This window comes from Galeopterus variegatus, unplaced genomic scaffold, assembly GCF_000696425.1.
Source record: "Galeopterus variegatus unplaced genomic scaffold, G_variegatus-3.0.2 Scaffold1257, whole genome shotgun sequence".
Taxonomy (NCBI): Eukaryota; Metazoa; Chordata; class Mammalia; order Dermoptera; family Cynocephalidae; genus Galeopterus; species Galeopterus variegatus.
In genome coordinates, this window is record NW_007727368.1 from 138,917 (window position 1) to 154,325 (window position 15,409).

Sequence of the window (15,409 nt, forward strand, 5' to 3'; positions counted from 1 at the left end):
CAATGTCAGATTTCATAACTGATGAACACAGGGGATGGTATTGCTTAATGTTGGCCCATGAACTTAGAAAAGAGTCCATTTGTTGCCAACATCACTACGTAATTGTCCTGCATAAAGCAAGAACTGGGTAATAACACTGGTAATAACCTCTGACTTACTGGAGAAGAATCAACTGGTCAGCAACTGTGTTCACTGATTACCTACGAAAGCTTCTGTGTTATTCGGATGTACCAACCACATAAACAAGGTATTTAGTGTCAAAGCCAACCTTTCAGTAAGACATTCTCCCTCTTTTGTGCCATTTTTAATTGTTTAATTGCTAGGTAAAACACTATGATTCTTCAGGGAAGACACAAGGACTGTCATACAGGGACTCTTGCCATTATTTTGTCACTATTTTGCCAACCCTTATGTCACATCTTTTCTATTTGTGGGACAACTCATTTCAATTCTGTGCTCAGCGCAGGGGGTGAAAATATGACTAAGACATGGTCACTGTCCTCAGAAAGCTCACAGCCTAGTGAATTTGTGGGACAACTCATTTCAATTCTGTGCTCAGTGCAGGGGGTGAAAATATGACTAAGACATGGTCACTGTCCTCAGAAAGCTCACAGCCTAGTGATGAAGATGAGACTGGACAAGCACACCAATCACTAATTCCAGGCATGTATTAGTGTGTGACCATTCAGATGAAGGACAAAGCACCACCAGTTGGGGACATCAGGAGAGACCCCCAAGGAAGAAGCAGCACTTGACAAGTGTCTTGGCAGATGAGTAAGATTTTGATATGTAAATGTATGTGGAGAGGACATTGCAGAATTGCAGATGAAAGAAAATGCATGAATAAAGGCAGATAAACAAGAAAGCAAAAAGTCTCTTTGGGGAGTTCACATTTCAGTTCCCTCGGTGCTACTTACTAACCACAATACCTTGGTAATTTATCTGAATTCTCCAAGTCTCAGTTTCCTCATTTTTAAAATGGGCAAAATAATACCATCCTATGTTGTGAGGAGTAAAAGCTAACATATTTAAAATATTCATCTCGGTATCTAAAACAGTGCTCAATAAAAAGTTGATTTTAAGGGATTTGGTTGGAATATAGGTAGATAAAAGGGAGCAGAAAGCAGGTTGTACCCATATTGCAGAGAACGTTGATGTGGGATGAGAGGGTGGAACTTAGATCCATAAGCAGTAAGGAATTCAAAGATTTTGGAATAAGGAGGCGACCTCTTTAGAGCTGTGCTTGGGCCGGAGCGTGTAGGATGGAATGAAATTGGTTAAATCTTTAGAAGACCGATGAAGGAACTCTAGGGAAAGATAATGAGGACCTCAGATAAGGCAGAAAGCATAGAAATTAAAATGAGGAGTTGATTGAAAAGGCTTTATAAAGGTGGACTATACAGAATACAGCAACTGCTTAAATTTTGGAGGCAAAAAGGAAGCCAAAGCTTTTGAGCCTGCGTAGCTGGGAGAATAGTAATGTCATTAACCAGGAAGAATGAGTTAAGGGGGAGATAATGAGATAATACCTTGGCTCTGAGGAGTTTGAGGTAGCTGTGAGACGCCTGTGTGGCGATGTCTTGCAGACAGTTAGAAATGAGGACTAGAGCATGGAACAGAGGTCTAGGCCAGAGACTCTGGAGTCACCCGCTAAGAACTATTGGCCAAAGCATGAGTGTGGGTAACATAGATCTTCCCAGAAGAGTTGAGATGGCCATAAAGTAGAGAAAGAAGAACTCAAGAACTGGGAAGTCCGTGAGACCAGTCTGCACATCTAATGAGGTTACCAATAGGAAAATCCTCCACAAGCTGTCAATTACTGCACAGACTCAGATGGCTGAGAAACAGAGGAATGAACAGCTGCTGTGAGGGAAGCCACAGAAAAGGGGCAGCCCTTTTCTGAACCCACAGTATGACTGTGAGTTTTTGATAGTTCTGATAAACAGTCAAATAAATAATCACACTGCTAGCCCTTGGATAAGATGTGATGGCAAAGGACTCATGAAGCCAAGGTTTCTCGACAAGAAAATTTGCTCTCCTGTGCTTTAAATAACTGTGTTGGTCATTGCAACTTTCTTAATTATTCCCACTGCTTTTTGAGTCTGCATTTTCAGCCATTTTTCCAAATTAAGTAATGATCCTTGGGAGTTTCCTCTGGCAAGGCATTGTACAGGAGTCGATGGCGCCACCTACCGTTCTCTTCCTTGATGGAAACTACTTGAAGAACAAACTCATTTTCTCCCACCACACATTTTGCATCAGGTCTTTAAAGTATAAATGGTTCCTCACTTAAAAGTTTGTAATCAGTCAAAAGATGGCACTTGCCCCTTCAGTTGTAGCAAAATCTTACTTGATGTCTCCCCAGATACTCATCTGGGAAGTCAGAACCTGAGACCTGAGGAAGTCAGGGACATAAAGGAAGGAGGTCACGGTGCACCAAGCTCCCCAGGTACCAGGACTTGACACCTGTAATCCCAGTGATTTCTCACAAGGGCCTTGAGAGGTAATTACTCTATCTCCAATTTTCAGACAAGGACACTGTGATTAAGAGAAGTTAAGTTAACAGAGGGCAAATGCTAGTAAGTAGCTGAGCTAGAAGTTGAGCCTGTATTTGTCTGACTACAGTGTTTTTTCTACTAAATAACTTCTTTCTGCCGGATTTGTGAAGATTCCTACAGACGTTGACCACCACAGTCCTGATGCAGCGGTTCTGACTCCTGGTGGGGGAGAAGCTGCATGGCACTGGACCTTTTTTCTTACCATTTAGCACTTCCCTGTTTATGCTAAATTCATCATTTCATGTATTTTTCTGGACATTTTATTTTCAAATGCCTCTATGACTGGATTAAAGAAAACTACACCTATTTCAGCTTAACTATTCTTCCTGTGCTCTTAGACAAATCTGTGATGAGAGAAGGGTTAAAATAAATTCTATGTCAATGAAAAAGTGAGGCTTTATTAGTACCTTTTAAGAACGTATATATAACTTAATAATAATAATACTGATTATAAATGCCTGTTTATAATCAGGATTGCAAAAGTGAAAAAGGTAAGTATGAAAATATTTAGCAACAATAAAGCTTTATTCTAGAAATGTAGAAATTACTAATAATTATATATTCTAGTTGCTCATGAATTATGAAAATATAACATCCACTTTGTGCAAAATATATGATAACTCAGAGTTAATTAGGAATTTATGTGTAAATTAATTTATGAATTTAATAGCTTTCACGTTTTCCCCAAACAATATACTAAAAAAGTCTCCCTTGCCCTAGGGAAGTACATACACAGTAAAGCATGCCTGCGAGGTCTGCCGTTTTACTACCATAAATCACTACTTGCCAACATTAAGGGGAAACAGTAATTTATAGGTCTGCAGTGAATACAGGTTTTGTAAAATATGGTCTGTCCTGGGGGAAAGTACCCCCGTACAAGTACATTTACAAGAAAATAGTTGGAAAAGTTCAGAAGTCTGGGTACTCAGTACGTGTTGCAGTGGCATAATATTTTATTATCATCATTATTTGACTAAGTTAAGGTGCTTATCAGACCTGATCTCAGCCCTAAGAAAATTTCAAGTAATAAAATAATATTAAAAGCCGACCTACATCGTTAACAACAATATCCCTAATTCTTCATACTCATATTTGAGGAGCTCTCAAGTTTTCTAAGCTCTTTATCATACTGCCTCTCAAATAAGGTTCCTTACTTAAAATAAATAAGATATTAAAATACACAGATTTATAAGGCATTTGACAAGGGTAATTTGTAAATTAAGTTGGATCTCAGGATGAGCTGTAATGGTTTTATCGTAAAGATTAAAACTAGTGTCCAGTCTCCGTGGAGGGTTTTCTTCTCTCCAGGCCAGAGCACATTTGAAAACTTTTCCTTTTATGGCTTTAGTTGAAGAAGAGTCTGGCCAGTTAGCTCAGTTGGTTAGAGCGTGGTGTTATATCACCAAGGTCAAAGGTTCAGATCCCTGTATTGGCCAGCCACAAAAAAAAAAAAAAAAAAAAAAAACACAAAGTTAAACTCTATGCCCCCCCCACCGTGAGCACAGATGGAGTTGTGTGTTTTGTGTTACCCCCCCCAATGAGCGTCACTTCATTTTCTAGCTAACCTGTGTCCATGGTTGTTAACCCTGCCCTGGCTGATACCTACACCTTTTGAGCCCCCAGCAAACCTTTCCTTGGATTAATCCCACCGTCTGACTTTTCAATTCCCCACAAAGGACTGCTATGCCCTAATGGTAAAACGAACAAAGAACAAACAAACAAAAACCCACACCCAGTCACGTGGACGGGAGTTACTTCAAGTCCATGTACCCTGACTGCCACCACCTCCACCCCGCACTGCACCAGCCCTCAGGTTGTCCCACAGGACGTCCTTGGCCAGCCTGCTCTGCCATCCTCTTCAGAGGCTGTTGCAATCCTCGTCCCCTCCTTCAGACCCCGCCAGCTTCCCACTCCCCACGCCCGTGCTGTCAGGAGACGACCTCCCCACCCGCGAGCGTGTCCACACCTCGCCCACCTCACGCCTTCCCTCCCATCCCAGGGAGCAAGGCTGCTCCCGCTACCTCCCTCAGCAATCTCGCTCCCCTGATGATCATCTCTCTGGTCTGAATGTCCTCTCTCCTTGATTGATTCTTTCCCTCAGCAGACACAGCATCTTTGGGATTCCCGGCCACCCCCTTGGTCCACTCCTTGGGCTGACAGCCCTTACATGCAGGTGGACCCAGCGTTCTTGTCAAAGCTCTCTTCTTTGATCGCTGTCTCTCTGTTCTCCTTTGGTGCCTCCATATTCATCCTGTAACAGTCGGGGTCCGTCAGGAGATGGAACCACACCACTTATTTTATCTGAGAGAAATTAATATCAAGTATTGTTAATGAGGTATAAATTTGTTAACTAGGAAAGCAAAAGGGCGGAAAGAGAACTCTAAGATATGGCAGGAGTAGCACCTGCAAGAAAGAGGCTGGACTTATTAAAACTAGAACTTAGAAAAGAGGCTCCCTGGGGTGGGTCCCAGACCTCAGAGGAGGGGATGTATTTGGGTACCGCCAGTGTCTCCAAGTGGGCGTAAGAGGAAGCTGGTTTTGCAAGTGTAAGAAAAACTGCACACTGGACCCAACAGCTGTTGCTGGGATGAACCGCAACTGCTGGAGTAAAGAAGTGAGTCTGGGGCAGGCACACAACCCTTTCTGCCAGCCCTGTAGCCTAAGAAGGAGCCCATGGGCAACCCAGAAATGTGCTTTGTGGAGCCCCAGCTCCAGGATCAGAAGCAAGCACAGAGACTGAAGGTGGAGCCAGCGGCAAGCATTGGCACGACTCCACAGCCTCAGTAACACCAGAGGATTCAAAAACCTATTTCCCCAGCCGGGCTTCTCTCTTGAGCTCCAGACTCATGTAACCAACCTCTGTTGGAGTATTTATTAGGATGCTCTGTAGTTACTTCAAACTCAGTATGTTCTAAATTGCTCACACTATCCTTCTGCTTCTCCTTCCCGGCCCAGCCTCTTCTTCCGCCCTGCTTTCCCCAGAGGAATGAAGACCACCGTCGCGTGTGTATGAAACGCATCAATGTTATTTCACCATTACACCTCTGGCCCTTTACTTTCCACAATGAATCAGTGATCAGGGCCTTCACGAGAGAAATTAATATCAAGTATTGTTAATGAGGTATAAATTTGTTAACTAGGGAAGCAAAAGGGCGGAAAGAGAACTCTAAGATATGGCAGGAGTAGCACCTGCAAGAAAGAGGCTGGACTTATTAAAACTAGAACTTAGAAAAGAGGCTCCCTGGGGTGGGTCCCAGACCTCAGAGGAGGGGATGTATTTGGGTACCGCCAGTGTCTCCAAGTGGGCGTAAGAGGAAGCTGGTTTTGCAAGTGTAAGAAAAACTGCACACTGGACCCAACAGCTGTTGCTGGGATGAACCGCAACTGCTGGAGTAAAGAAGTGAGTCTGGGGCAGGCACACAACCCTTTCTGCCAGCCCTGTAGCCTAAGAAGGAGCCCATGGGCAACCCAGAAATGTGCTTTGTGGAGCCCCAGCTCCAGGATCAGAAGCAAGCACAGAGACTGAAGGTGGAGCCAGCGGCAAGCATTGGCACGACTCCACAGCCTCAGTAACACCAGAGGATTCAAAAACCTATTTCCCCAGCCGGGCTTCTCTCTTGAGCTCCAGACTCATGTAACCAACCTCTGTTGGAGTATTTATTAGGATGCTCTGTAGTTACTTCAAACTCAGTATGTTCTAAATTGCTCACACTATCCTTCTGCTTCTCCTTCCCGGCCCAGCCTCTTCTTCCGCCCTGCTTTCCCCAGAGAAATGAAGACCACCGTCGCGTGTGTATGAAACGCATCAATGTTATTTCACCATTACACCTCTGGCCCTTTACTTTCCACAATGAATCAGTGATCAGGGCCTTCGCTTCCCTTGATTTCTCCCAAACGAATGCCCTCCTCTCCTCCCCATCCCCATTGCCTCTCTCTTAGTCTATACCTGCGCCATTTTTTTTTCTGGATTAAGGTGTTGTCTCCTGCTAGTCTTGCTGTCTTGCATTTTACTCTGTTGCACTTCCCTTGATTTCTCCCAAACGAATGCCCTCCTCTCCTCCCCATCCCCATTGCCTCTCTCTTAGTCTATACCTGCGCCATATTTTTTCTGGATTAAGGTGTTGTCTCCTGCTAGTCTTGCTGTCTTGCATTTTACTCTGTTGCCATAGCCTGGGCTTAAATTTCCTTCCAGCAATTCCCTCTACAGAGAAATCTTTCTAAAAGGCAAATCTTGTCATCCCGCTCTCTGCTTAAAATCCTTGACTGGCTTCCCTGAATCTTGGAAATTGCATTCTCTTTGGCATGGTCTCCAGTCTTAATTCTCACCTCTCATTCTGCCCCTGTCTCTTTCCTCAGTTCAACCAAAACTCAGTGATGGAGCACACCACCCCACTCAGCCTCCCTCAGCCTTGCCGTGTTCTCCCTCACCTCTGTGTATTTGGACATCCCGCTGCCTTTTCTGGGTTAATCTTCCCATTTCCCACCTCTGACCCTTCTTCCCCTTTCTAACTTCTTTCCATCCTTCAACACTGAGCACAGGTTTTGACTCCCAGGAGGACTCTCTCTATCTCAGCCTCCCACACTCATCCCCAGTCCTTTAGTGTCTCTCCCGTGAGACCCCACAACCCTTTGTGGTGGGCTTCTTGGTGGTTTTGCTGAGTGGTTAAGAGTGACAGCTCTGGAGCCAAACACTATGTTTAATTCCTTGCATTACTTCTTGCTGTCTGTGTGACCGTGGGAAAGTTATTTAACCATACCACCCCTCTACTTCTACAGTTGCAAACCTGGGCTCATAATAGTACTTCCTGGTAGGTGGTTATGAAGATTAAATGAGATAGTATGTGTAAAAACCCAATCCCAGTTTTAATCATTTATTCAAAGTGTCTCACTTACTTCTTTAGCTGTTGGCACATGTAGATTATGTTGCAACTGGGGCACAAACTGATAGTATACTGCTTTAGAACAACACTGCTCTTCTGCTAAAACTCTCAGCCACATTTATTTTAGAAGGGCCAGGAGCAGATGGATCCTGTAATTGCCTTGATTCCATAATTATTTGGAAATGGGCTCAAATCTCACATTTTCTTAGGCACTAGGGCCTTCTACTTCCTCTAGGAGAAAGAGTGAATGCTTGGCTAGCCCTGGATCCTCTGACTGGTGTTAAAGTGAGTTTAGTGAGAATGCCATTAACTTTCTCATGCAAGAGATGGAATTGGCCAGCACCTTGCTTCTGCCTTCCAATTTTGCTGGGGTCCTGACTGTGGCTGGAGAGAGGAATTCAAGCATAAGCTGAGGCAGCCCAAGCTCTCCCCCAGGGTCCAGTCAGCAACCAGCCTCAGTTCCACCTTGAGGCAGACACTCCCCCTAAACATTTATATATGCTTTCAAACCCAAGGTCCAGTGGGAACATAAAACATATTACTCCAAAAGAGATTACCCCCCACTAATTCCTTCTACCACACACAGAGTAAAAGAAAACCATGCACAAGCCAATAGCACAGAACTTCTCCAGAGAGCCTTCCGACCACCATGCATGAAACACACACACATAGCTGTGGGGATAGCAACTCTGGAGAAGTTACATGCTCAGAATGAAGACACATGAATGCTTTTTGTTTCAATTTTCTTTCACCAGACCTATACTTGACTTTTCACAGATTTCTCAGCAGAAAAATCAGGATGGATGATAATATGGGGAAAAAATGTTCCAGTGCGGCCAGTTTGTGTTCCTCCAGAGAGCTGTTTGTATGCACGTGGGATGGGCAGCTGAGGCCAAGTTGGCCCACAGATGGGTGGGGAGGTCACGCTGCTCCCTGGGAGCTGGGATGGAGTGACCTCGATCCTTTGGTCCTCTGGGAGGATACATCCCGTACTGGCTCTTGTTCCGCCACAGGCTGTCACCTCAAATGGCCTCACTGAGGCAAAATGAGTTACTGGCAAGTTAGCAGCAGCCTGTACACAATGCCCTCTTGTGTCTCCTCTCCAAGAGCGCCAAGACCATAATACTCCTACCGTTGGGCTGTGAACGTTACTAAGAAAAGTGTAGCAGGGATAGCATTTTTGTTTTTTAGCATGACAAGTTTTTTAGCTTTGCTCAAATAAAAACTCTCCTTAAGGAAAAAGCAATAGGACCAGCGTATGGGGGGAAAAGCAATAGGACCGGAGTATGGGGGAAAAAGCAATAGGACCAGTGTATGGGGGGAAAAGCAATAGGACCAGAGTATGGGGGAAAAAGCAATAGGACCGGAGTATGGGGGAAAAAGCAATAGGACCAGCGTATGGGGGGGGAAAGCTAAATACTAGTGTCCCTAGGAGTACTTTCCCTCAAAGGACACAAGTTTGCAGTATGATTCATGTTCCTGCAGATGATTTATATCCCAACATCTACTCTATAGAATCACAAAATCAAGCTGTATATAAACAAGCATTTTGCATGTATGTGTCATCATTGTTACATGTCAAAAGTGTAAAATTTGGGTGTCGGTGGTGGGCCATGGTGATCATATACATTGTATATTGACAAAATAAAAAATTAAAAAAAAAAAAATTTTCTTGAAAACAATAAAAGTAAGATATAACCAAAAAAAAAAAAAAGTGTAAAATTTATATGTAAGGTATTATAACCAGATTATGACTGTCTACTTACTTATTATAAACAAGCATTTTGCATGTATGTGTCATCATTGTTACATGTCAAAAGTGTAAAATTTATATGTAAGGTATTATAACCAGATTATGACTGTCTACTTACTTATTATTCTTCCACACTGCTGTGCCCCTGCCTGACATGTTAGAAGGATAATGGGAGTGCTGGTTGGTCCTACATGAAAGGAAACTTTTGAAGACTCCTGACGAAAGATGTTTGAGCCATTTTTAAATTAGTGAGAGACACAATTTTCCTTTTTAAAAATTAGAGTCACCTTGCAATCATCACTGTAAGTAAAGAAAGGAATAAAAACAGCTATTGGCTTAAATAGTTGGGTTTTGAATATATCTTTATATAAATATATTTGAGTGTATTTATTTCTACTTCTGAATATAGTATTTGAGGGAATTCAAGTCATTTCCTTCAAAATAATCTGTTAAATAGATTAAGTAAATTGATTTCACTCTTGTCTTTTAACAAAGAAGACTTTGTTTAAATGAAATTGCACAGAAGCCCAATATGTAATATGGTAGAAATGGAGCCACTTTGGAGGAAGCAGGGGTTACAGGCCTTGAGCCCAGCTCTCTTCGCTGTCATGTGCATGTGCACCACATTGTGACACCAAAGGTGCTCTGGAGACAGCAGTTTAAATAAGCAAATGAGCACATGCAAAGATGTTCACTATCGTTGGCCATTAGAAAAATTCACATTAAAACCACAATGAGATATTACTGCCCACCCATCAGAAGAGCTAAAATAAAAAAGAATGTCAATGTCAAGTACTGGCAAAGATAGGCAGACACTGAACCACTCACGCATGGTCGAATGTCAGATGGTACACCACTCTGGAAAATAGTCATGGCAGTTTTTAAAAACACTAAACATGCAACTACTATGCAACTAAACAGTTGCATTCCCGGGCATTTATCCCAGAGAAATGACAATTTATGCTCACATAAAAACCTGTACACGAATGTTGATATGAGCTCTATTTGTAGTAACCCCCAAATGGAAACAACCTAGATGTCTTTCAATAGATGAATGGTTAAACTTTGGTACATCCATACTACAGAATACTACTTGGCAATAAAAAGAATACAATCATTAATATGTGTAACAACAGAGAATTATGCTGTGTGAATAAAGCCAACACCAAAAGGTTATATACTGTAGGATTCCGTTTACGTAAAGTTCTTGAAATGACAAAATTAAAGAAATGGAGAAAGATTCATGGTTTCCAGGGGTTAAGAATGTGGAAGGGAAGTGGGTGTGGCTACAAAAGGGCAACATGAAGGATTCTGTTGATGAAAATGTCTTGTATCTTGTCTGTATCAACACCAATATCCTGGCTGTAATACTATAGTATAGTTTTGCAAGTTGTTGCTGTTGCTAAAAGGTGAGATCTCTCTGTTATTTCTTACAACTGTATGGGAATCTAGAATTTTCTTGGAATATAAAATCTAGTAATTTTATAAAAACCATAAAAAGATAATCTGTCCAGATCCTGTTTCTATGGTTCTGAGTAACCCCATATAGCTGGACTTGGATGTCTCCTGCCTGTGGCCTCTCTCTGTTCAGGATGATTTGCTGTCACTTTGGAGATAGCCAGGATGCCCTCTCAGACAAATGCCAGCTTCCAAATTATGCTCAATTTTCCTCCTTCCAGTCTACTCAAAAACACTTAATTGAGTTGACATCATGAATCGATACAGGATTCAGTGCTGGAAATGAACCTGCTGTTTTTTAAGTTCATACCTTCTCTGAACTGAGTAGATATGTAGGTGATAAGGCAGTGAAAGTAAGCTTAAAAATGTGTTTCATGACTACAAAATTTAGTTTAAGAAAATCTGGTAACTCAAAACATGGAAAAGTGAAAGATTATTATCATAGATGTTTACCTTATTAACCTCAAATGTTATGAAAAGAATTAAAGCAGTTTATTTGATTTAGCTGAACATGTATTACTTAAAAATATAAAACACCATGTTTAGAATGCCTGTCCAGTGATTTAGAACTAATTACTAAATATGCTGGTGCTAAATATTTACATTTGTTTTACTGAGGTTTGCTAAATTATTTAACATAAACTCAAGCATAGCATATTTATAACATATTTATAATAAAATGTGTTACAAACATACGTTTTCCCACATACTTTAAAAATAATAGGAAACTCTCTTATGTCTTACTTCACAGGAAAAAGATACAGAAACAGAGATTTGTATACAGGAAGTTTATTGTGGGGTGGTCTCAATAATAAAAATTGTGAGGAGTTAAGGAAGCAGGCTTGGGCAAAAAGAGAGTTGAACTGTAATGAAATTGCAAAATAGGCCTCAGCTAATCCCATAAGGAGTTTGGGATTTGTGTAGCCCGACACTGACCAGTCACTGAATATGGGCTGCCCTTGGGGAGCATACATAACCTCGACTGAAGAAATTTCTTTCATCTGAGGGCAATTCCTGGGGAGGGATTTGTTATGAACAATCAACAGGAAATAACAAAGGCAGCTGGGAAAATGACTACCTTGATCCGGGAAGGGGTGTCTAGACAGAATAACACGGTATCCACCACAGTCCATCTCTTGCACTGTGTGGATACATTTGCTTCCTATAAAGCATTCACATCATCTGGTATAGCTTCCTTCTGGATGGTCTCTTCCTAGGGATACCTACAAGAGGAAGCTTACTGGGATGAAGTATAATCCCCACTACTGCAGATGATTTCCAGGTGCAACTAATATTCAACATCTCCCTTCTCTATTACCCATTCTGAATTCCCCTCACCCTTGGCTAGCACCTCCGCTAGTGTGGGTGGCTTACTTCCGGGGGAAACCCAGACCTTTATAGTGTGCAATCTGAACCCCTGCTCACTATGCCCTACTCAGAACAAGAGCTGCATTGTTCCTTTACTGTCAAAATTAGGCAGGAGAATGCTAAAGATAGTAGATCACATGGAGCCAAACCTAGTCTTTCCTTCTCCATTGTACAACAGCAGTCCTGCCTCCCAAAGAACCTGGTGTTGTTTGAAATGCAGTCCAAAAGCACAGCTAGGTTCTCACATCTGGGGAAACCAACACTTAGAATCTCTGCACTTTGGCCGCCTTCTCTATGTGTCTCACAAAATGACTATAGATGTTTTAGTGTGTACTAAGCAAACTGACATTTATTTCAAACTGCATCTTCTACATCTTTTCAGCATAATGTTGACAACCAGAATACCAACATACTATTTTAGAAATCTTCAGAATTTTCCAAAAGTGGAAAATACGTTCAGGATGAAATTGTTCATACTATTTTCTCTAAAGGAGTAGCTTAATACTTAATGGATCAGGAGGTAAACTTCATTCCATGTGAACTATATATGAGTTTCCCCATAATTAGGATGGATATTTATTCAGCCAGGATATATAAGGAAAATACATTTTAAGGTGTAGAGCCAGTATCTGTGTCCATGCCATACTGGTTTTTGTTAAATATTTTCATTATCATCCCTGCATTTTGATAATTAAAAGATAAGTTGTAGATACACAAAGTTGACTAGGCTTTTTGCTACTAAAGGCAGAGAACCAATCTGGAAACTATTTAGAAATTTGACAGACTGGACCTCAAGTTCACCTCTGCTGAGACTTAAATGCTTTGGTACCCAAGAGTATTTAATTTTTTTTTTTTTTGTCAAGTTACCCATTTCATGCTAAATCCAATATGCTGTGTTTAATTTTTGATTATTTTTGGTTTGCACCTATCTCAATTATTGATTTAAAACAAAATCCACTCTTGACTCTGACTTTTTTCTCCTACAAATTTTTCAGGAAAATTTTTGCAAATAGATTGATTAAGTAGACTGCATGGAAATAAATATCTGTTTTTAAAAATTGGCTTTTAAAAAAAATAGTAGACATGCAATAATACAAAAACATTGCCCCAATTAAATGGAAAGCAAAAGGACAAACAAAGTTAAATTGGAAAACATTTTTTGAAACAATATTTTAATAGTCTAGAGGAGGTCATTTCTACTTACTTGGGTTTATGAATAGAACTTATGGGGGATGAGAGAAATACTGTAACAATAAATTGAACTAAGCATTTATTTACAGCCTAATCACTTTATTTAAATTTTGTGTTTCCTTCAATCTATATGCTGCATATGACAAAACAACTATCTTTTTCACTGCTTTCTCCTAGGGTCTGAGAGCCTGGTATATAGTAGATGCTCAATAAATATATGTCAAACTAACAAATGTACAAAGTTTTTATTGCTCATTTGCTCCTTTGTAATTGCAACCAACTTCTTTTACTCCTTTTTTCCTTCTTTTTAAAATTCTTTTTATTCTCTTCCCTCTTTCCTTAGCCCCTTCTTCTTCCTTTCCTCTCTTTCTCTATCTTTCATCTCCTCTCCGTCCTTCCTTTTCTCTCCTTCCTCTCCCTTCAAAGTAGGTCACAGGAAGTTTAGGAGACACTCATTAGAAAACATTTCGCAGCAATAAGAGAACAGAAAGTTTAAACATGATTCCATTTTCTACTCCTCCTTTTTATACTATTTTACCAAATTCAAAAAACTTTGAATTTACACGACTTTGCTTAACATTCAAAAGGAGTGTCATCCTTTTGCATATGTGTCTCATGTAATTAAGAGAAGGAATCCACAACTGGGAAACATACACAAACTGCCCTTGTCTTATTGTGCACAATTTCTAAAAGAATCTGACCTTTCCCAGTCCCCAGAGTCTTTGTGGTGGATGACCTATCTGTGTTAGTCTTAATGTAAGACTATACAACTAATTTCACATTTCAAAAGACAGAACTGGGAGAACCTTCTCTTTCCTCTAAGGAGGTGGTTCTGAACACAAGTTAAGAGTAATCAAAGCAAGCTTGAATGCCATCTCCTGTCCTTCTTGTGGAGAAGATAGGAGAGGCGCCGCAGACACGAAGGCAAATAAGAGGTTGTCACCACTGTCAACAGGGTGGGTGGTGTGCGGCAGTGGGGAAGCGGGTGGAGTTATTCAGGAAGCCTGAACATCCCTGAGAAAAGTAGGTTCTTTCACGTGAACAGGGGAAATCAGTGAGTTTCTGATGACTTGCCTCAGGCTGCCAGGACAGAAGGCCACTAGGTCTACTCTACTAGTGGGGCCAGCTGGGTGCAGTCCTGACCTTTATTAAGAATTAACAGACACTCAGGAACTGGTTGCCTAAGCACCCAGGAACCATTTAAAAAGATATCACAGCCAATTTCACTCTACATTTAAAATATAATATTGATGTTTAAATTCAAACTGACTGGAAAAATAGAGATTCATCCGACAGCACGGAGGTTGATAAGGACAAGGGAAGCATGCTGAAAGATATAAATTATTCTTTTTGCGAGCTCCCCGACAAGACTCCATCCTCGATTTATTTCCTCTTGCTTCCTCCTCATTCTCCGACTCCCCAACCTCTATCCCCACTCCCCTCTCTCGCCATCCACCCCTGCTGTGGGTTCCAACCCCAGTTCTGCTGTTGTTTAGCTGGCTGTGTGATCTTGAACAAGTTACTTCTTGAGTCTCAGTTTCTTCATCTATGGCATGGGAATAGTAATATCTAGTCCACAGATATGAACTAAGTGGTATAAGGTAAGCAAAGGACCGAATAGAGGCACTCATTAAATGCTGGCTACCTCCAAAATCCTGTTCTCTAAAGAAAAAAATCTCAGAAGACTTAAAATCCTAAATTACCAATCCAGCTCTATTTTCCAAATGTAAGAAATCTGCCTTATTTCTCAGTTGCCCTGATACTTTCTATTCACACATCATATGTTATGAAATAAATGATTTAAACTCAAAGTTAATTGAACATTTATAGCACTAAAGTCATATTTATTCCAAGTTCTTTTTTAAAGAATTAAGGAGGAAAAATAAAAACCTAGTTTTAATATCATACAGTGAAAGAGATCTTAATTGTAACAAATCATTTATATATGCATGTAGTGTATATTTCATGTTTAAATACTTCAAATACATTTATGATCATTTAGAAATATTAACAATATTTTGGGCCGGCCCGGTGGCGCACTTGGTAGAGTGTGGCGCTTGGGAGCGTGGTGGCGCTCTGACGCCGAGGGTTCGGATCCCATATAGAGACCGGTCCACTCACTGGTTGAGCGCAGTGCGGGTGACACCGAGGGTTGTGATCCCGTTACCGGTCACGAAAAAAGACAAAAAGGAAAAAAAAAA